Here is a 24,138-nt window from a genome sequence, read left to right as displayed (position 1 = left end):
CTGACTGGGAGAAGATCTTCACCAACCCCGCAACTGACAAAGGTCTGATATCCAAAATATACAAAGAACTCAAGAAATTAGACCGTAAAAGGTTAATCAATCCAATTATAAAATGGGGCACTGAGCTGAACAGAGACTTTTCAACAGAAGAAGTTCAAAAGACACTTAAGATCGTGCTCAACCTCCTTAGCAATCAGGGAAATGCAAATCAAGACAACATTAAGATACCATCTTACACCGGTCAGAATGGCTAAAATCAAAAACACCAATGATAGCCTCTGCTAGAGAGGTTGTGGAGAAAGGGGCACTCTCATCCATTGCTGGTGGGAATGCAAACTTGTGCAACCACTTTGGAAAGCAGTGTGGCGGTTTCTCAGGAAAGTCGGGTTCAACCTACCTCTCGACCCAGCAATACCACTATTGGGAATATACCCAAGAGATGCCCAAACATACAACAAAAGTATATGCTCAACTATGTTCATAGCAGCATTGTTTGTAATAGCCAGAACCTGGAAACAACCTAGATGTCCTTCAATGGAAGAATGGATGAAGAAAGTATGGAATATATACATATTAGAGTACTACTCGCAGTAAAAAACATTGACTTCTTGAATTTTGCATACAAATGGACGGAAATAGAAAACACTATCCTGAGTGAGGTAAGCCAGACCCAAAAAGAGGAACATGGGATGTACTCACTCATATTTGGTTTCTAGCCATAAATAAAGGACATTGAGACTATAATTCGTGATTCTAGAGAAGCTAAATAAGAAGGTGAACCCAAAGAAAAACATATAAGCATCCCCCTGAATATTAACCTTCATCAGGCGATGAAAGAAGACAGAGACAGAGACCAACATTGGAGCACTGGACTGAAGTCTCACGAGCCAAAGGAGGAGCAGAAGGAGAGTGAGCACGAGCAAGGAACTCAGGACTGCGAGGGGTGCACCCACACACTGAGGCAATGGGGATGTTCTATCGGGAACTCACCAAGGCCAGCTGGCCGGGGTCTGAAAAAGCATGGGACAAAACCAGTCTCGCTGAACATAATGGACAATGAGGACTACTGAGAACTGAAGAACAATGGCAATGGGTTCTTGATCCTATTGCACGTAATGGCTTTGTGGGAGCCCAGGTAGTTTGGATGCTCACCTTAATAGACCTGGATGGAGGTGGGTGGTCCTTGGACCTCCCACAGGGCAGAGAAACCTGCTTGCTCTTTGGGCTGAGGAGGAAGGAAGACTTGATTGGGGGAGGGGGAGGGAATGGGAGGTGGTGGCGGGGAAGAGGCAGAAATCTTTAATAATTAAATAAATTAATTAATAAAAAAAATAAATAAATAAATAAAATGTAGTACTGGGAAAAAAAAATAATACCACAGAGAAACCATAAAAAAAAAAGAAACAAAGATATGAGAATCACCAGCAAAACCATAGGAATAAATTTAAAAATCATCTACAAATTAATATGAGTGCAGTAAAAGACAACAGAAAGTGAAGAACAAACTTGCAAGAATTAAGTAGGAGAAAAAAATCAATGAAGAATTTTTTAACAGCAGGAGGCCATAAAGTCCAGAAGCAAAGGAGTGTATACCAAAACAAAGTGTCACCAAAACAAAGGAAAGAGAGTGGTCTAAGATAGAGGTTACAGTCAGTTGTATAAAATAGTATAAAAACATGTAGTAAAATGCCCACTGAAGTATTTCACCAGTGTTCTTCCAAAGTTCAGCTTTTAATACTGTATGTGCACAATATCTCTTAAAAGGCATTAAATTGAACCACCTTTTACCATCCTAATACACTCACTCATCTTTTTGTAATATGAAGGCCAAACTCAACCAGTAAAGAGATCTTGCCACAAATCAATTACTATCAGTCCCAGAATGCACATTTAATCCCAGAGTGTATGAGTAGTATGTCTCTGTTACACACTACCTTGTATAGTTTGTTGGCTTATACAGAGAAACTCAAGACATACTTACTGAATGGTATATATATACATATACATATATATATATATATCATTAACCTGTCTGAAGATGATTATTATTATCACTACCAGTCAAATCCCCAAAATATAGAGCAATGGTTCTCAATCTTACTAATGCCACAACCCTTTTCACTACAGTTCCTAGTGTTGTGGTGACTCCAATAATCGAATTATTCTTGTTGCTACTTCATGACTGTAATTTTGCTACTGTTAAGAATGGTATGGTAATGTAATCTGTGGTTTCTGATGGTCTTGAGCAATCTCTGTAAAAGAGTCATTTGCCCCTCAAAGGGGTCAAAACCCACAGGTTGAGAATAGCTGATATAGAGAGTACTAATAATTTTGAAAAACCTTGAAGAACGTTCACAGACTGGAAGGGTGGCTCAGTGTTAAAAACCACCCAAGTTCATTTCCCAGCACCTATATCAGGCAGCTCACAGCTACTGGTAACTCCAGTGCCTTAGCTAGTGTTCTACTGCTGTGAAGAGACACCATGACTACCTGCAGCTCACAGCTACTAGTGACCCCAGTGCCTTGCCAGGTGTTCTATTGCTGTGAAGAGACACCATGACCAACTCTTATAACTGAATGCATTTAACTGGGCTTGCTTACAGTTTCAAATGTTTAGTCTATTATCATGGTGAGGAGTATGGCAACACACAGGCAGACATGTTGGAGAAGTAGCTCAGAGTTCTACATCCAGATCTGCTGTCAACAGAAAGAGAGCTAGACACTGGGTCTGTCTTGGGCTTTTGAAACTTCAAAGTCAACTCACAATGACACATGTCCCCCAACAAGGCCATACCTCCCAAACCTTCTCAACGAGTGCCAATCTCTGATGATTAAGCATGCAATTCTAAGAGCCTATGGAGGCAATTCTGATTCAACCCATCACACCCTGCTTTAGGGAATCCAACACCCTCTTCTGGCCTCTGCAGGCACCCACACTTATGTGCACATACATATATACATGATTAAAAATCTTGACAAAAAAAGTTTAGTTTCCTACTGGTCATGAAGGTACTACTCTACAGCAGTCATTTAAAAAAGGGAGGAGGAGGAAGAGGAGGAAGAAAGAAAGAGAAAAGAGAAGGAAGGAAAGAAGGGTAGGCAGGCAAGCAGGCAGGCAGGAAGGAAAGCAAACTGGAAGAGATACACTGCAATTTTTGTATGATATCAACCTGAAGCTAATTGCTTCTTGAAATCTTGAAAACAAGAAAAATTCTTGTTTCCTAAATCAACACAAAAGGTACATTGATTCCTATTTAAGCATAGAAGAATTTAACAGTTTCAGAGTTCCACTTGACAAGGTTAAAACATAAGCAGTCTTAACAGTAAACATGAATTTCTTCTTTGTAAACAGAAATTGAGTTTTTTCATATCACTTTCATAAGCCCTATTTACTAACAACTGAAAAGTGTCTTCCTACCCATTCTCTTCATTTAAAAGGACACAAAAAAACTCTGAAAATGTCAAGTTTTAGTAGTTACTTCCCTAATTACTCAATAATCACAAAATAGCTTACTTTCCTTCTTTTCAAGTTCAAGTTTGATAGAACAGGTATTACGAAAATTAGAAGGTTTAAGATATGGGTTTAAAAATTGGAGTTGGTAACAATATGAACTAGGTGCATTAAGCATATTTCTGTAATCATCTGAGGAAACTGTGCCAGAGTTTGGCTACTTAGTATTTAGTCAGTACTGAAGTATATGTATTTTCTTCTTTAAATATCAATACTCACTGCCCAGCAATTATTAAATTAAAACGTATCATGAAAACGCGTACTGATAACCATTAATTTTTCTTATTACTAGTTTTATTTACATGCCATACCATATTCCAGCCTAATGTTCCGTGTCAGTACAAACTTTAACAATAAACACAATCCTAATAATACTATCTGGAGAGTCCAAGTGAAGAAAGATTCACTAAAACTTAACAAAAGCAAGAAGAAAATTTATACTAGAGAGGGTACTCCTATGGCACAAACATTCATTATTCATTCTCTCTCTCTCTCTCTCTCTCTCTCTCTCTCTCTCTCTCTCTCTCTCTCTCTGTGTGTGTGTGTGTGTGTGTGTGTGTGTGTGTGTCTATTTCCGAATGCCAAGAACCTTTGCAAATTAAGTTAGGTTCCCATTATCTTCCTAGCTTTGTTAGTTTTGGCTGGTGTTCCTGTGAATCACTCTCCAAAGAGAACACTTAGTAACTTTATTTTCTAATCAGCAAAATGAAAAAAGAACCACAAGGGGTATTCCTAATAAACCCTTTCAAGATAATTAAAACTTGATTAAGCAGAATGATGATGAAATGAATTAAAATCTAATAAGTTAAAGATGCCAGAAATAAAACTTGTAAAACATCACAACGAAGTAGAAAAAGATAAAACTAAGAGCCTTCTCAACCTCCCTTGCTCAAGTATATTTACAAAAAACTTCTTAAATGGCAGTGCTGGGTCCTTTACATAGAGACTACTTGATAGGTGTTGAACTAGGCAAAACATACAAGAAGTAAGTTACTCCAACACTTGCTTGGAGTAAAAGGCATGTTTTCTGATGGTTGCTAAGTATATACTGAGAATTCCTTATCTGAAATGATTGAAATTAAAGTGCTCCCAGATTGAGGCTGTTGGATTTTAGAATATCTGCATGTAAAATGTGATAGGCTTGTGATGGCGATCCACAATTAAAGAAAATTCATTTATCTTTTATACTTTATACTCAAGTCTGAAGCTGATTTCATTCAGTATTGTTAATAACTTTGCCCATGAACTAGAATTTTCGACTTCTTATGTCACATCAGTTTTTGAATCCCCAAATACCAAAAAGTTTCAGCATGGAACTGGAAAGTCTTTAGCAGCTACCCTTCAGAAAAGAGGATATATCCAGAACTTACAAAGACTTGTAAATATTAAATACCAAGGAAATAAAACTGCCAAAATCAACAAATGGGCAAATGGACTGAACACATAGTTTTCAAATAGAGAAACACAAATGGCCAATAGCTATTTTAAAAGTCTTCAAAATCCTTAGCCAACGAGAAAATGCAAATTAAAACTTTGAGATAACACTTGACCCTAGTCAGAATGACTATCAAGAAACTTGATAACAAATGTTAGAGAAAATGTGCAGAAAGAAACACTTATTCACTGATGGCAGGGTGCAAATTAATACAGGTATTATGGAAGTCAGTTTTAAGAATCCTCAAAAATAGTGCTATCTTATGACCTAGTTATTTTACTCCTGGGCATATACCCAGAGTATTCTACACTCTACCACAGAGGTATTTGCACCACCACATTTACTGTTTCTTTATTCACTTTGGACAGAAAACAGAACCAACCTCATTGTCCATCCACAAGCAAGCTGTGTGTGTGTGTGTTGGAATACTCAGATTTAAAGAAAACAAAAATTCACAAATTTTTCAGGAAAATGGATGGTTCTCAGCCTGTGCATCACAACGCCTTTGGAGGATACATATCAGATAACCTTCATATCAGATAATTATGATTTTTAACAGTAGCAAAATTACAGTTGTGATGTAACAACAAAATAAATTTATGAACGGAAGTCACCACAAGTGTGGGTAGCAGCATTAGGAGGCTGAGAACCACAAGTTTAAAATATCTGTTAGTAAGGTCACATAATCTCAGAAAGAAAGAAAAACACATGTCCTATTTCATATGCAGCTACTAGCTCTGTGTGTGTGTATACTCGCAAGTATACAAATGCAAACGTAGGTTCAGTTAATATATAAAAAGGAGAAGAGTTACTATTAGGTGATAAGAAGGAAATGAATGTAGGTAATTGATACTTTAGTCTTGAAAGAGATTATATAGCTTTTTTCTTTTCATTTTAACTATCATGGATTTTTCATTTTTTGTGGTGGATAAGTGAGTAAAAAAAATATATTTGATAGTGAAATGTAAAATCCAACATAAAGCCTTCAACATACTCTAAGTATATTTTACATATATATATATATATATATATATTCACTGAGATGTATAGACTTTGGATCTGGCAACCTTCTATGCGTAGTTTTTTTTTTAATTTACAAGTTCTTTATACTAAAATATTAATCATAAAACTTTAATAAGTTTTAGGAGCACTTCATATTTTGAGTTTTCAGATTAAGGATGCTCAACCAATCCTAATTCTCTCCTCAGGAATTCTGCATTTCTTTCTGCACAAGTTCACAAGTTAAAATTTTAATTGCACATAGCTACCTTCTCAAAGTTGAAAACTGTATTTTCCAGAGAGGCTTATGCAAACTCTCTTCTCAAGAAAGGTGTTATAAAATAGTAAGTTTACTTTGTATGTATCATACATGCCCCTGATGAAATGTTTTGTGTGTACACTTCCTATAATCCAAGGCACAGACATAGGAAATCAATACAACCATTGTAAATGCTGGGGAGGAAAAAAAAAAAAGAAAACATTTTTCACACAGAAATTCATTTCCAACTGTTGAATTAAGATTCCTCCTAAAAAGGGTATTTGCTAGTGAACTATACAAAGTTCTATGACTATGTATATGACAGGGACTTTCTATGTCTTAGAAAAAGACCTGGTCAGTTGTCCTCATCAACTTAGACCATGAAACCCAATACTGACAAGTTCAACAGAAGCGCCATATATGGGCTGCCCATGCACGCTTCAGCATCGCCATGGCATAAATTTCATTTCATTTCAGGCCCACAGTACCTGGACTTTGATGAAGAGCAAGTGGATGAATGAATGAATAAATGAACCTACTATGAAAAGAAAACTATTCAACAAGGATCAAGAAAACAACTCTTGAAAAATTAATTGACACACACACACACACAACACTAACCTACATTTAACTGACATCTATATGAACATTTTAATGAAACACTAGTATTATAACCATTGCGAAAAGCTAAATATACAGCCTGATAGAACATGTGTATTAGACATAGAGTCGAATTAGAAACTTGAGAAAACTAAAACTTAAAAAATAAATGTTTCGCTTATGAATCTACAAAGGATGAAGACGATATAGCGACTATTCGATCTAATATTAACCCAGGGGCAAAAAGAAAATACGGTTGCCAATTAAACTGAACCCGTCATAGCACACATACCAAACTCAGGTAAGGCTAAACTTAGATTTCTTTTAAAGCAAAGGAAAACAAATATATGAGTGCACTGCATTCCACCAAAAACTACCTCACCTACCCACACAGCACCACAATAGAGTACCCATTTCTTTATTTTAAAAATGACATTCTAGATTCCTCGATTACTAAATTCACCCACAACCCTCAACTCTATAGCCCAATCTAGTCACTTTCTGTGTAGTGGGGAAAACCTAACCCAAGAGATTTCCCGTTCAAAATCTAGGCGAAGGAAATGATGTTGCCACAATTTTATAACATACAAAAGAAAAAAAGAAAGAAAAATGAAAGCAGGTTAGACACACAACAGAAAAATCTCGCCTAGTGGCCACGCTGAGTCAGCACACGTGAGCAATCGCTCTGGAGTTTTCAATCCTACCTCCATCTACAAACTTCGGCGAGCCTGGACGCGGCCGAGGGATGACAGCTCGCTCGGCCAGGCTCTTCCGGGCTCCGCGACCGCCCCCGCACACTCCAGCTCCGCCGCCCTCGCCCTCCCTCTGCCCAGCTCACCTCAGCCCCGTCGCCGCACGCGCCTGGCCTCCGGGAGGTGTGTGCTTCCCCTTCCCGAGTGAGCGGAGGGCTGCGCTCCGCCCTCCTCCGCAGACCACGCGGGCCGCCGGCGGGGGTCGCCCGCTACCACGGCGCGGCGCGCGGGATGCCCGGCGGGGACAGACCCACAGACCCCAGACCGGCACAGAGGGACGAGGAGGGGCGGGGCGGGCGCCGGCGACGCGTCACCGGCCGCGACGCCAGCGTCGACACGTCAGCACCTAGCCGCCCTCGGCCACGCCCACCTAGGCCTTCTGCAGGCCTGCGGGTTTGGGATGGGTGTGGATATCTGCACGTTTCCTGCGGTAGCTGGCTTGCTGCTGGGCTCTTTTCCTGTGGTGAGCTCCGGGTTCCTTCCCTCTGTCTCCAGCGGCCTCGTCTTCCCCACCCCAAGCCCCTCTCATCTCCGAAAACAGCGTAGAGAACACAACCGTGAGTCAGAGTCCCGAGGTCGCTAGAAGGTTCCACCCACCTGCTGTAGGTCCAAGTTTCGTTTTCCCTAAGTTTCATGTGTTCTCAACTTAGTATTTCTGAAGTTATTTCTGACCTTCAAAACAAAACACCTGGCGATACCCCAGTGCAACTGGCAAATTTAGAAAAGCTAATCTAAACTACTCTACGTTGTTGTTAAATTTTAACTGTTGAGCTAGGGTGCAGACATGATATACTTTGTCACCCTTCCAATCCCCTTCTTCCCTAGGTAATGTGTCCTAATACTTACCAGACCTCTGTTCTATAGACGCAGCCAGTATTAAGCGAATATTGATCAATTGCAGACGCACTGGAAATCCTGTATTCTAGACTGAGTATGGTAAGAAGGTCTCAATCCCGGTAGAATTATTCCACGGATTAAAATAATGAAGATAACTCAGCCGAAAAGAATCATGAAGTATAAATGGAACTTGATAGGATTCAATAAAAGAAAAAGTTACTGGATTGTGAACATGGAAGACCCATCCTGTGATACGGGTTTGTTTTATGGTGACCTGAACTTTATGAATAAAGATTTCAGGTTCTGAGAATTTCAATCTCTTCTAACACAGTCCAAAGAACTATATGCTTCCTAAGAGGAATAGATAATGATCCCAACCTCTACATTTCTAAGCAATGCTAAATGTAGGGCAAAGAACCCACCCTGGCTCATGAAACCAGAGCCAGCGAAAGAAATGCTTTAGCCTCACACCCAGACCCAAAGAAACGGCACCATGACTCTGAAACCAGTGCCAAAGAAACACACTTTGTCCCTAGAATCAGAGTCAGTGAAAGAAATATGCTCAGGCCCCCAAACTAGAGCCCAAAAGCTTTAAAAGGCCAGTGGAAGAAACATTAGTTTGGCTCTGAAATCTCTGCCCCTGGCCAAATCCCTGAGCAGGGAAAAACTAACCAATCCCTCTTCTCCCTGGAAAACTCCTCACCTAAGAAGCCCTATATAAGCCGGTTCAGTTTCGGGCTGCTCTTCTTCCACCCTGACAGAGGCAGCCACTCTCCTGGATTCTTCCCTCCCAATAAATCTTTTGAACAAGGTTTGGGTGAATACCTTCTTTTGCTGGAGCAGAGATGGAGCAGAGCAGGACTGTAACACTTTTGCTGGTGAAGAAGTCCCTTAGCAATGCCGAGCTACACTCCGGAGCACTAGAGCTGAGTTATAACAGCTTCGCTGGGAAGCCCTCTCCTAACAGAGCAGAGCTGTCACTTTGGGGATACCTTCCCTAGAACTGGGCTCTAAGCTACTATGCTGACTGTGGTCTGTGCTATTCCCTGGCTCCCTATTGCCAGAGCACTCTTCCATCCAAGCTGTAACACTCGGTATTCCTTGGCTCCTGACAGCAGGACCCCTTTCCTTCGGAGCTGTGATACCTCCACTAAATGCTTACATAATAGAAATTTGGGGCAAGGGAGACACATGTCAAGAGAGTTGATGGCTGGATTTGTTAAAAGCTATCCCACTCTCAAAATTTGAGGAGCCTGGTTTTATGCAGCCTTTCAGAAGTCTACAGTCTCCTTTTACCAACAGACTAAGTTGGGAATCCCGAAGAAGATTCTAGTTCTTACTAGAGAAAGAGTTCTAGGGGAGACTTGTAAGAGACCTAAGCAAAAGCAGATTCATTATAGTAAAAAGGCATAAGCAAAGGCCCGGAGGAGGGGGCCAGGGAAGTACACATCTGAGAATCCACGTATAGCTTGGGTGAGTTGGATAGTAATACTTTGCTAAGTTCGGGCACGTAATTGTGGAATTTTCAGAAATTCAGAAAGCATTTCTAGGAAGAAGGGAAGGAAGAGTGATTTGATCAAACATGATATTATGTAACCAATATGACACTTCAGGGGTAGTGTGTACATTAGAAGTGGGACTTGTCCAAGTAATAAATACAAAATATATGATGTATTTTAAAAGACTTAAGAGGAAGATAAATGAACTATCAACTTTTTATTTTGTTTTGAAATAATCTTTTGTATGTTAGGCCAAACGAAATATAATTATTCCAGCTGTTTTCACTTTTTTTTATTAAAAAAAAAATTTTCCGCCTCCTCCCCGCCTCCCATTTCCCTCCCGCTCCTCCGTCCCCTCTCCCCCTCCCCCACTCCTCTTCTCCTCCCTCTCCAATCCCAGGAGCAGTCAGGGTTCCCTGCTCTGTGGAAAGTCCAAGGTCCTCCCCCCTCCATCCAGGTCTAGGAAGGTAAACATCCAAACTGTCTAGGCTCCCACAAAGCCAGAACATGAAGTAGGATCAAAACCCCGTGCCATTGTCCTTGGCCTCTCGTCAGCTCTCATTGTCCGCCATGTTCAGAGAGTCCGGTTTTATCCCATGCTTTTTCAGTCACAGTACAGCTGGCCTTGGTGAGCTCCCAATAGATCGGCCCCACTGTCTCCACTGTCTCAGTGGGTGGGTACACCCCTCGTGTTCCTGACTTCGTTGTTCATGTTCTCCCTCCTTCTGCTCCTCATTAGGACCTTGGGAACTCAGTCCGGTGCTCCAGTGTGGGTCTCTGTCTCTATCTCCATCCATCGCTAGATGAATGTTCTATAGTGATATGCAAGATATTCATCAGTATGGCTATAGGATAGGTTCATTTCAGGTTCCCTATCCTCAGGTGCCAAAGGAACTAACTGGGGACATTGCCCTGGGCATCTGGTAGCCACTCCAAGTTCAAGTCTCTTGCCAACCCTTTAAGATATGAGTTTCCCTGCTCCCCATCCAACCTTCCTATATCCCCAATCATCCCGTTTCCCCAAGTTCCCCTCATCCTCTCCTTCACACTTTTCTCTCTCCATCTCCCCTTACCCCCATCCCACCCCACCCCCAAGATTCCAATTTTTTGCCCGGCAATCTTGTCTATTTCCCATAGCCAGGAGGATAACTATATGTTTTTCCTTGGGTTTGCCCTCTTGTTTAGCTTCTTTAGGATCACAAATTATAGACTCAGTGGCCCCTATCCACAGCTAGAAACCAATTACGAGTGAGTACATCCCATGATCTTCTTTTTGGGTCTGGGTTACCTCACTCAGGATAGTATTTTCTATTTCCATCCATTTGCATGCAAAATTCGAGAAGTCATTGGTTTTTACCGCAGAGTAGTACTCTAATGTGTATATATTCCACACTTTCTTCATCCATTCTTCCATTGAAGGACACCTAGGATGCTTCCAGGTTCTGGCTATTACAAATAATGCTGCTATGAACATAGTTGAACAAATGCTTTTGTCATATGATAAGGGATCTCTTGGGTATATTCCCAAGAGTGGTATTGCTGGGTCCAGGGGTAGGTTGATCCCAATTTTTCTGAGAAACCGCCACACTGATTTCCAAAGTGTTTGCACAAGTTTGCAGTCCCACCAGCAATGGATGAGGGTACCCCTTTCTCCACAACCTCTCCAGCAAAGGCTATCCTTGGTGTTTTTGATTTTAGCCATTCTGACAGGTGTAAGATGATATCTCAAAGTTGTTTTGATTTGCATTTCTCTGATCTCTAAGGAGGTGGAGCATGACCTTAAGTATCTTTTGGTCATTTGTACTTCTTCTGTTGAGAATTCTCTGTTCATTTCAGTGCCCCATTTTTTAATTGGGTTAATTATCATTTTAACGTCTAGTTTCTTGAGTTCTTTATATATTTTGGAGATCAGACCTTTGTCTGTTGCGGGGTTGGTGAAGATCTTCTCCCAGTCAGTAGGCTGCCTTTTTGTCTTAGTGACAGTGTCCTTTGCTTTACAGAAGCTTTTCAGTTTCAGGAGGTTCCATTTATTCAATGTTGCCCTTAATGTCTGTGCTGCTGGGGTTATACATAGGAAGTGATCTCCTGTGCCCATATGTTGTAGGGTACTTCCCATTTTCTCTTTTATCAGGTTCAGTGTGTTCAGATTGATATTGAGGTCTTTGATCCGTTTGGACTTGAGTTTTGTGCATGGTGATAAATATGGGTCTATTTTCATTCTTCTACAGGTTGACATCCAGTTGTGCCAGCACCATTTGTTGAAGATGCTTTCTTTCTTCCATTGTACACTTTTAGCTCCTTTATCGAAAATGAGGTGTTCATAGCTTTGTGGGTTAAAATCCGGGTCTTCTATATGATTCCATTGGTCGACCTCTCTGTTTTTATACCAGTACCACACTGTTTTCATTACTGTAGCTCTGTAATAGAGTTTGAAGTCAGGGTTGGTAATGCCTCCAGAAGTTCCTTTATTGTATAAGATTGTTTTGGCTATCCTGGGTTTTTTGTTTTTCCATATAAAGTTGATTATTGTCCTTTCAAGATCTGTGAAGAATTTTGATGAGACCTTGATGGGGATTGCATTGAATCTATAGATTGCCTTTGGTAGAATTGCCATTTTTACTAAGTTGATCCTCCCAATCCAAGAGCAAGGGAGATCCTTCCATTTTCTCGTATCCTCTTCAATTTCTTTCTTCAAAGACTTAAAGTTCTTGTCAAATAGATCTTTCACTTCCTTGGTTAGAGTTACCCCAAGATATTTTATGCTTTTTGTGGCTATCGTGAAAGGTGATGATTCTCTTATTTCCCTCTCTGCTTCCATATCCTTTGTGTATAAGAGGGCGACTGATTTTTTGGAGTTTATCTTGTATCCTGCCACATTACTAAAGGTATTTATCAGCTGTAGAAGTTCTTTGGTGGAGTTTTTGGGGTCGCTTAAGTACACTATCATATCATCTGCAAATAATGCAAGTTTAAATTCTTCCTTTCCAATTCGAATCCCCTTTATTCCCTTATGTTGTCTTATTGCTATTGCTAAGACTTCAAGAATTATATTGAAGAGGTATGAAGAGAGTGGACAGCCTTGGCGTGTTCCTGATTTTAGTGGGATGGCTTTAAGTTTCTCTCCGTTTACTTTGATGTTAGCTGTCGGGTTGCTGTAAATAGCTTTTATTATATTTAGGTATGACCCTTGTATCCCTAATCTCTCCAAGACTTTTATCATAAAGGGATGTTGAATTTTGTCAAATGCTTTTTCAGCATCTAATGAAACGATCATATGGTTTTTTTCTTTCAGTTATTTATATGATGGATTACATTGATAGATTTGCGTATGTTAAACCAGCCCTGCATCTCTGGGATGAAGCCTACTTGATCATAATGGATAATTTCTCTAATGTGTTCTTGGATTCGTTTTGCCAGTTTTTTGTTGAGGATTTTTGCGTCAATGTTCATGAGTGAGATTGGCCTGTAATTCTCGTTCTTGGTTGAGTCTTTGTGTGGTTTTGGTATCAGAGTTACTGTAGCTTCATAAAAGGAATTTGGCAATGGCTCTTCTGTTTCTATATTGTGAAATACATTAAGGAGTATAGGTATTAGGTCTTCTTGGAAGTTCTGGTAGAATTCCGCATGGAAACCATCTGGTCCTGGACTTTTTTTGGAAGGGAGGTTTTTGATAACAGCTTCTATTCTTCACGACTCTCAGGTCTATTTAGGTTGTTTACCTGGTCCTGGTTTAACTTTGGTATATGGTATTCATCTAAAAAAGTGTCCATTTCTTTAACATTTTCCAGTTTTGTGGCATACAGGCTTTTGTAGTAAGATATAATGATTCTCTGAATTTCCTCTGTGTCTGTGGTTATGCCCCCCTTTCATTTCTGATTTTATTAATTTCCAAATTCTCTCTCTGCCGTTTGATTAGTTTGGATAGGGCTTTATCAATCTTGTTGATTTTCTCCGGGAACCAGCTTTTTGTTTCATTGATTCTTTCAATTGTTTTCTGTGTTTCTATTTTGTTGATTTCAACCCTTAGTTTGATTATTTCCAGTCTTCTACTCCTTCTAGGTGAGTCTGCTTCTTTTTTTTTCTAGAGCTTTCAGGTGGGCTGTTAAGTCTCCAATGTGTGCTTTCTTTGTTTTCTTTAAGTGGGCCCTTAGTGCTATGAACTTTCCTCTCAGGACTGCTTTCATAGTGTCCCATAGGTTTGAGTATGTTGTTTCTTTATTTTCATTGAATTCAAGGAAGACTTTAATTTCTTTCTTTATTTCTTCCTTAATCCAGGTATGGTTCAGTAGTTGACTGTTCAGTTTCCATGAGTTTGTAGGCTTTCTGGGGGTAGCATTGTTGTTGAATTCTAGCTTTAATCCATGGTGATCTGATAAGATACAGGTGGTTACAGATATTTTTTTGTAACTGTGGATGTTTGCTTTGTTACCGAGTATGTGGTCAATTTTCGAGAAGGTTCCATGAGCTGCAGAGAAGAAGGTATATTCTTTCCTATTTGGGTGGAATATTCTATAGATGTCTGTTAAGTCCATTTGATTCATTACCTCCATTATTTCTCTTATTTCTCTGTTAGGTTTCTGTCTAATTGACCTGTCCATTGGTGAGAGAGGAGTGTTAAAGTCTCCTACTATTAATGTGTGTGGTTTGATTGCTGCCTTGAGTTTTAGCAATGTTTCTTTTACGTACGTGGGTGCTTTTATATTAGGGGCATAGATATTCAGGATTGAGACTTCATCCTGATGAATTGTTCCTGTTATGAGTAGAAAATGTCCCTCTCCATCTCTTCTGATTGATTTAAGTTTGAAGTCAACTTTGTTAGAAATTAGTATGGCCACACCTGCTTGTTTCTTAGGTCCATTTACTTGATAAGCCTTATCCCAACCCTTTACTCTGAGTAGGTGTCTGTCTTTGTGGTTGAGGTGTGTTTCTTGTAAACAGCAGAATGTTGGATCATGTTTTCGTATCCAATCTCTTAGTCTGTGCCTTTTTATAGGTGAGTTGAGTCCATTGACATTAAGTGATATTAATGACCAGTGGTTGTTAACTCCGGTCATTTTTTTAGTAGTAAATTTTGTGTGTTTCCCTTCTTCAAGTTGCGCTGGTGAAGGGTCTCTAGTTGTCTGAGATATTGTGGTCATTGTTGTACTCCTTGGTTAGTGATTTTCCTTCTATTACTTTCTGTAAGGCTGGATTTGTGGCTACGTATTGTTTAAATTTGTTCTTATCCTGGAAAATTTTGTTTTCTCTATTTATAGTCAACGAAAGTTTGGCTGGGTATAATAGTCTGGGCTTGCATCCACAGTCTCTTAGTTTCTGCAGTACATCTATCCAGGACCTTCTGGCTTTCATGGTTTCCATAGAGAAGTCAAGTGTAAGTCTGATAGGTTTACCTTTATAAGTAACTTGACCTTTTTCCTTTGCAGCTCTTAATATTCTTTCTTTGTTCTGTATGCTTTGTGTTTTGATTATTATATGGCGAGGGGATTTTTTTTTTGATCCAGCCTATTTGGTGTTCTGTATGCTTCTTGAACCTTCATAGGTATATCTTTCTTTAGGTTGGGAAAGTTTTCTTCTATAATTTTATTAAATATATTTTCTGGACCGTTGAGCTGCACTTCTTCTCCTTCTTCTACTGCTATTATTCTTAGGTTTGGTCTTTTTATTGTGTCCCATATTTCCTGAATGTTTTGTGATGAGAGTTTGTTGGCCTTGCTGTTTTCTTTGATCAGCGTGTTTATTTTCTCTATGGTATCTTCAGAATCTGAGATTCTTTCTTCTATCTCTTGTATTCTGTTGGTTATGCTTGTTTCTTAGACTCTACTCATTTACCTAGATTTTCCATGTCCAGCCAGCCTTCTGTTTGTGTTTTCTTCTTTTCCTCCATTTCAGTTTTCAAGTCTTGAACTGTTTCCATTATCTGTTTGATTGTTTTTTCTTGGTTTCCTAGGGTGTCATTCACTGATTTACTCAATTCTTCAAACTTTCTGTTATACTTCTCATCCATTTCTATAAGGGCATTTTTTACATGCTGTTTAAGGGCGTCAATCACTTTCATAAAGTCAATTTTTTCTACTTCTTCATGATTAAGGTGTTCATGTCCTCCTGTTGTGAGGTCGCTGGGTTCTGGTGGTTTCATATTATTTTTCAGATTGTTGGGTGAATTCTTGCATTGTTGCCTGCCCATCTCTTCCTCCAAATGCTCTTCTATGGATCTTCTTTTACAGGATCAGGTCTCCTTGCCTACTGATGCACCTTTCCAGTGATGGTACTCCCCAGTGATGGTTCTCCTGGTGCTCCAGTGATGTCTCTTCTGGTGACAATATCAGATCTCCGTGCCCAATGATGGCTCTCCTGGTGCCAAGATTAGCTCTCCGTGCCCAATGATGTCTCTCCTGGTGCTGAGATCAGATCTCCGTGCTGGTTGGGTAGTTTGTAAACAAAGAGCCTACCTTGCTTGGTGAAGGCAGGCCAGTGAAACAAAGGAACTCCCGCCCGCCTGTTTGCCCTGAGGATTCTCCCCCAGCACCCAGACAGGCTGAGCTAGGTGGTGTTATGTGCCCAAAGAAGGAAGGGGGCAGAAGGAAGAAGGGTTCTGGATGCAAGCTGGGTGGAATAGGAAGAGAGAGGCAGTCTGCGGGGAGTAGAGTCTCTGCAGGGAGCCCAGGAGGGATGGGGGGGTGAGGAACTTCTGAGTTCCCTGTCCGGGGCTGCTGCCGCGGGTCACAAACTCACCCCATTGATGGCTCTCCTGGTACCAAGATCAGATCTCCGTGCTGGCTGGGTAGTTCGTAAACAAAGCGCCTACCTTGCTTGGTGCAGGCAGGCCAGTGAAACAAAGGAACTCTCGCCCGCCTGCTTGCCCTGAGGATTCGCCCCCAGTGCCCAGACAGGCTGAGCTAGGTGGTGTTATGTGCCCAAAGAAGGAAGGGGGAAGAAGGAAGAACTGTTTTCACTTTTTAAAACATAAATCTAGAAATATATTTTTACCCCTTTGTGTTCTCAAGAAAGTTTTCCAAATGATGACTGAAAAACAATCTACTGAATACTAATCTGGAGGAGGAATAATGTCTGGAAAGTTTGTCACAAGCAAAGCAAAAAGTAAATGCACTCTGATAACTAGCAACTCATTTGTCTATTTGAGAAGTTATTTCAATATTTTTATTATTTTTATTTTATTTATCCCTATGTGTGTATTGTGGGTGCGTGCGCCATGTTTGTTTGTTTGTTTGTGTGTGTGTGTGTGTATGTGTGTGTGTGAGAGAGAGAGAGAGAAAGAGAGAGAGAGAGACTTATATATTTTTTTCTTCAGGCTTTTCTTATGAAAGAAGCCAATAAAACTATGGAAAATGTTTTATTACAGTAATATACATCAACCATGTTACTGATCTTCAAACTTCAAAGTTTGTGCTTACATTAAGCACAAATTAATAAGGAAAGTCTGTCCAGGTTTCATACTTCATCATTATACAGCTCGTTAACTTTTGCAATGACAGCCAAGTTTCTGTGAATTAAACAAACCTACATACACCTCAGGTGAAATATGAGAGGTAAAGGCCAACTGCAAAGTTGGAAGCACAGTCTCCACCCTCTTTTCTAAGACTAATTAAAACTTTGAGAAGGGAACAAAACCTCTGGAGTCCAAATTTGCCAGAAAGACTCAAAGCTCCCTGAATTACTACAGGAAATCTTGAAAGCTCAGGCTCAAAGGAAAGTTCAGGTAAGCAGTGTGTTTCAAACATGGAGTATCAGTCATGTTCAAGCTGTGAAGTCAAAATCGTACTGTTCCAACACCTATGTGGATAATATGCACGGCACACTGTCAGAGAAATTTACCAGAACTCGGTGTCCAGAGTCTGGGGGGATTTTATCATACATACATGAATGATTTATTAATGTATTGAGTAATTAATCTCTGACTCCAAGGCCACAACCCAAAGCTCCTATCTGAGGAAAAACGCTTAAAAAAAAATCCCACATTAGCTCAGAATTGAGAGAAATGATGATTATTTATTTAAGGGTAAAATCACAAATCAGAAATGGGCTGGATCCAGCCATCAAAGCCATCAAAGCCATGGCTTAAATCCTACCCACATTGCTTGGTAAATTAAAGACTCATGTAGTCAGAAAAAGAGAGATACAGTAAAGAGAGATTCAAAGACAAAAAAAAAAACAAACCTCTAATTGGTTTACTGTGCCTTAAAAATATGTGCTGGCTTAGGAAAGAAAAGTAAAAGGTTAAAGTCCTTAAAATATAAAAAGAAAGAGAGTAGTTAGATGTGGTGGTACACACCTTTAATCCCAACACTTGTGAGACAGAGGTAGACTGACCTCTGTGTGTTCAAGGTGTGGCAGCACATGCCTTTAATCCCAATGCCTGGGAGGCAGAGGCAGATGGATCTCTGTGAGTTCAAGGTGTGGTAGCACACACCTTTAATCCCAGCACTTGGGAGGCAGAGACAGGCAGATCTCTGTGAGTTCAAGGACAGCCTGGTCTACAAAGTTAGTTCAAGGACAAAGATACACAAAAACCCTGTCTCAAAAAGCCAAAAATTAAAAATAAAAGAAATAGAGTTTAAAATAAAGCTGCATAAAGATAGAAACGCACAGAATCTTGATACTGTATGTTATTGTGCTCTCTTTGAATTGTTTGAATGCTGAGGAAGGAGCAGCAGTTGCTAAAAAATACTTGTTTATAAATGCTGCTAAACTAATCCAAGATAGGTATTATGAAAATACCTTGCCTTTAAAATTGAAGTCAAAAGGTATGTTACTTTGGAGAAGAGATTTTGCTTTTGTTTCCACAGGAAATGAGAGGCTGTAGATTCATTCTGAGTTAAGAAAAATCATGTTTGATCAAGGAAGACCACCTGAGAAATCTCTGGTAGGAACAGATGGCCCTGATGTCAGAGTTCTACATTCAGAACAGGTCCCCATAATATTATCAGCACCGCCAAACAGCTGGAAGTAGCCTAGAATACTATGCCCACATTCCTCAAAAAATGGACTATAGATATTTTTCTTCATTTAAAAAAAAAGAGAGGGAAGTGGTGCAGGAGAATTGTCTATATTTTGTCAATCATGTTTTAAATAAACACTGATTGGCCAGGCAGGAAGTATAGATGGGTCAATCAGACAGGAAGCAGAGGCCGGGCGATGAGAACAGGAGAATTCTGGGAAGCAGGAAGCTTACTTTCCCCAGTCCTGCCCAGATCACTGAAGAAGCAGGATGTGATTCTCCCTTCTGAAAGAGATACTGAGCCATGTGGCTAACAAAGATAAGGATAATGGGTTAATATAAGCTACAAGAGCTAATAAGAAGCCTGAGCTAATGGGCCAATCAGTTTATAAATAATGCAGACTCTCTGTGTGATTTCTTTTGGGCTGAATGGCTGTGAGAACCTGGCAGGACAGTAATCCCAACAAGCAGTCCCTCCTTCTGCAAGGCAGGAAGGGTAAACTCACCAGTTGGCCACTGTTGGATGCAGTGAATAGGTATTGGTTCTCTTATAAGTTTAAGAATTGAGTTGGAGGTTCTGAAGACCCATCCAAGTCATTATGTGAGTCATGAAGTCACCGAAAGGGAGGAAAACACAAGACACCCCAAGACCAAGTTCTCAACACAAAAGGAGATATATTACCCTTGAGGGGCAAGGAGGGCAAAGGCAACAACAGCAGCAAGAAAGCAAAAATCATAACAAAACAAAGAAACAAAAGATAACAAGAACAAGAAAAGCAAAAAAAAAAAAAGATATTTTGCTTCTGCAAAAGTGAGGGTTTTTTTTGGTAGCTTTGGGCTTTATTTTTCTTTCTTTTTAAAATTTATTTATTTTTTTTAAAGTAAAACAAACTATCCTTTTTCACTATACATACCAATGCAAGTTCCCACTCCCTCCCTTCCCTCTACTCCCTCCACCTACCCTCCACTTCAACCCCATCCAATTCTCAGAGAGGGCAAGGAACACTGCTCTGTGGAAGGTCCAAGGCCCTCCCCACTATATCCAGTTCGAGCAAGACATCCATCCATCCAAAGAGAATCGGTTCACAAAACGCCAGTGGCCCCTCAGTCTGTCCCAGCCCTGCAACATTAACCATACTCAGAGGACCAGTTTGATCCCATGCTTGGTCTTTCCCAGTCCAGCTGGAGTTGGTGAGCTCCCACTAGCTCGAGTAGACTGTTTCAATGCATGAACCCATCATGGTCTTGACCTCTTTGCTCACATTCTTATCCCTTCCACTCTTTAACTGGACCTAGGGAGCTCAGTCCAGTGCTCCAATAAGGGTCTCTGCCTCTGTTTCCATCAGTTGCTGGATGAAGGTTCTATGGTGATATTTAAGATATTCATCAGTCTAACAACAGGGCATCAAGATCGGGCCCCCTCTCCTCTATTGCTTAGGTTCCTAGCTAGGGTCACTCAACCATTGCTGGTAGGAATGCAAACTTGTACAACCACTTTGGAAATCAGTATGGTGGTTTGTAAGAAAATTGGGAATAAACATACCTCAGGACCCAGCAATACCACTCTTGGGCATATACCCAAAGGATGGTCAATAAGGACATTTGTTCAACTATGTTCATAGCAGCAGTATTTGTAATAGCCAAAACCTGGAAACAACCTAGATGCCCCTCAACTGAAGAATGAATAGAGAAAATGAGGTACATTTACATAATGGAGTACTACTCAACAGTAAAAAAAAATGACATCTTGAAATTTGCATGCTAATGGATGGAACTAGAAAAAAAAATCCTGAGTGAGGTAACCTAGACCCAGAAAGAGGAATATGGTATGTACTCACTTATAAGGGATAGTAGCTGTAAAGCAAAGGATAATGAGCCTATAGTCTATGATCCTAGAGAAACTAAGTAACAAGGTGAACCCTAAGAAAAACACATATAGATCCATCTGGAAAGGGAAAATAGACAAGATCACCTGACAAAATTGGAAACATGAGGGTGTGAGGAGAAGAGAAGGCAAAAGGAGAGGAGGAAGGGAGAAGGGAAGGGGGAGGATGACTTGAGGGAACAGGATAGTCAAGATGGAGAAAGGACAGAGATTAGAGCAAAATGAGCACCTACAGAATGGGAAAAGATCTTCACCAATCTCACGTGTGACAGAGGACTGATCTCAAAAATATATAAAGCACTCAAGCCACTGTACATAAAAAACCAAATAGTCCAATTTAAAAAAATGGAATGCAGATCTAAACATAAGTCTAAACAGAAGGAATCTCAAATGACAGAAAAATGCTTGAGGAAATGTTCAACATCCTTGGCTATAAGGAAAATGCAAATCAAAACAACTCTGAGAATCCATCTTACACCTGTCAGAATGCCTGATATCAAAAATGCAAATAACCGCTCATGTTGGAGAGGATGGACATCAACTGACACAATGTGATTTTTCTTCCAATACTCCCTGCTCTTCCCTCCAATGCTGCCTCTACTTCCCTAGCCACTTATGGGCTTACTAGCAGAACCTGAACATTGACTAATACAGCCTGTTCTTCCCAACCTTGGTCAACATTTTAGCTTCTTTGGGTCCCTAACAACAATGTCCCAATGAGAGCAGAAAGTAACCAGAGAGAATAAGGCACACTTACCTAGCACCCAGTAATCCAATAACACAAGAAGGTGGGAATGAAAGACCTCTGACAGGTCTGAGCATAGCAAACACAAACCTGAGCATGGCAAACATTGCAGACAAATTTTTCCCCTTTACCATTTTTCTTCTCACTTACTAAAAACTGTTCCTTTCCTAGAGCTAGCCCCCAAGATCTATTCCTTTCTTTGGCCACTGACTCATTCGTGAGACAAAGTACCAAGGTTCAACAATCAAAAGTCATTGTTTGACTAGTATGTCCAATCAAGATTTACCAACTCACCCCAGTACAGACTCCAGCTTTTCCCCTGTAAAAACCCCCTTCAGCAGAAACACCTGCTCTTGCTTCTCTTGCTTCTCTTGCTTCTCTTGCTTTCTTGCTTGCTCGATGCTGTGGCTGCTGCTGCCTTTGCAGTCTTCTTCCACTGCCCCAGGGTAATATAACTCTCCCTTGTGCTGAGAATTTGGTGTCTGCATATGTCTTTACTGATTATGTGGGGGGTTCCCTCCCTTTCACATATAATAATCTGCTTTTCTCTAGTTTATCATTTGTGTTTTAATTTTGTCAGTTAACTAAGAAATTTTATTTATTTAGTTAGTTACTGACAGAATCTGGATATATATATCTCAAGCTAGCCTCAAATTTAGGAAGATACTTCAGCCTCTTGATTATAAGGATGAAAGAAAGAAATGGAGGAAAACATAGTTTTATTTCAATTAAAAATGCTAAAAAATACAAAATACAAATCATTAATATTTACCCGTCAAAGCTGATAACTGAACTGTGGTTATGTGACATCTATCCAGAATCTCAAGATGATTTTAGGAAACATGAAAATATACAATGAAGGTTTTGGAAGGCTCATTACATATGTTGACTACAACTTACCTTCAAATGCTGCTAGGAAACAGCCATGTGTACACAACCATGTGTTTAAAGAATGAAGAATTGATGAGGGGATAAAGGTTAGGATCAAAATATGAAAAAAACTTTTTAAGGTCAAATTAAAAACAATAGTGAAGGGCAGAATAAAAGAAATGATAAAGTAAATAGGATACAATAATGATAGCAGGCAAAACTGGGTCTTTCGCTGAAGATGTAGGAGCTCCTTCATATGACCACACCTGGCTACTCAGCAAAAAGCAACATTTCTCAAGCTACCACAGGACTGTACTGGTTTCAGTCTTGCTCACTCTGTAGTGTTCAAGGGGTGGCACCTAGAGAAATGTCTTAGTTACTATTCTATTGCTGTGAAAAGACAACATAACAACCATGACCACAGCAACTCTTAAACAAAAGCATTTAATTGGGGCTTTTGTTATAGTTTCAGAGGATTAGTCCAGTGGTTCTCAACCTATCTCCAATGACCCTTTCACAGGGGTTACCTAACACCATCAGAAAACACAGATATTTATATTACCATTCATAACAATAATGAAATTAAGTTGTGAAGTAGTCACAAAAATAATTGTGTGACTGAGGGCCACCACAGCATGAGGAACTGTATTAAAGGTCCCCACATTAGGACATTTAGATTAGATTAGAACCACTGGATTAGTCCATAATCTTCATGGCAGGAATCAGACAGACAGAAAGAAAGCTTTCCATGCAGGCTCACAGGCAGCAGCAGTCCAGAGAGATAGGGCTTATCCAGACATTTTGAAAGCTCAAAGCCAATCCCCAGTTCTACCAAATGGGAACCAAACACCTAAAAATATGAGCCTCGGAGGGTCATTCTCATTCAAACTACAAGGAGTCTCTAAAAACGTACTTAGGATTGTGTTGTTTCTACTCACTCCTGCACATTTGCCATGACTTCTATCACATTAATAAAATAGAACTCGACTGCCTCTCTCTTCCTATCCCATCCCATCTTGCACCTAGGCAACCCCTCCCTTCATTTTACCTTCTTCGGGGCCATAAGATCCCCCAGCTCAGCCCATTTGGGTGCTGGGATGGGGTGGTGAGTGCAACCAGGCGGGAGATCCTTTGTTTCAATAGCCTGCCAGCAGCAAGGTAGGCCTTTTGTTTGTGAGGTCCCTGGCCAGCAAGGGGATTTGATCCTGTATCAGAAGATCCGTGGGGAACATTTGGAGGAAGAGTTGGGCAGGCACCAATACAAGAATTCCTCCAAGAATCTGAAAAACAACATGAAAACACCAGAACCCAGTGAACTTACAACAGGAGGACTTGAACACCCTAATCCAGAAGAAGTAGAAAAAATTGACTTTATGAAAGTGATAGAGTCCCTTAATCATGAGGTGAAAAACTCGCTTAAAGAAATGGATGAGAAGAATAGCAAAAAGTTTGAGGAAATGAGTAAATCCGTAAATGATATCCTAGGAAACCAAGAAAAAACAATCAAACAGATAATTAAAACAGTTCAAGACTTGAAAACTAAAATGGAGGCAATGAAGAAAACACAAACTGAGGGCCAGCTAGATATGGAAAATCTAGGTAAATGAACAGAGACTACAAAAACAAACATAAGCAACAGAATACAAAAGATAGAAGAAAGAATATCAGACTCTGAAGACACCATAGAGAAAATAAACGCACTGATCAAAGAAAACAGCAAATCCAACAAATTCTCATCACAAAACATTCAGGGACACAATAAAAAGACCAAACCTAAGACTAATAGGGGT

At 40.1% G+C, this 24,138-nt stretch overlaps 1 protein-coding gene across 2 annotated transcripts in view; it reads right to left on the bottom strand.

Moving 5' to 3' along the window:
• The window catches only part of Ascc3 (activating signal cointegrator 1 complex subunit 3), a 307,593-nt gene extending 299,761 nt beyond the window's left edge, over positions 1-7,832 (bottom strand). The window contains exon 1 of one of the 2 annotated variants that reach the window (XM_057759249.1): positions 7,643-7,832. The gene's annotated coding sequence lies outside the window, so the exon portion shown is untranslated. Of the gene's footprint in view, positions 1-7,508; positions 7,614-7,642 lie in introns of those variants that run through there. The other variant, XM_057759259.1, reaches the window with a different exon arrangement.
• Positions 7,833-24,138: the final 16,306 nt, after the last annotated feature.

Source organism: Chionomys nivalis, chromosome 2 (genome assembly GCF_950005125.1).
Source record: "Chionomys nivalis chromosome 2, mChiNiv1.1, whole genome shotgun sequence".
Taxonomy (NCBI): Eukaryota; Metazoa; Chordata; class Mammalia; order Rodentia; family Cricetidae; genus Chionomys; species Chionomys nivalis.
The sequence above is the reverse complement of the archived record's forward strand: the minus strand, read 5'-3'. Positions and strand labels throughout refer to the sequence as shown.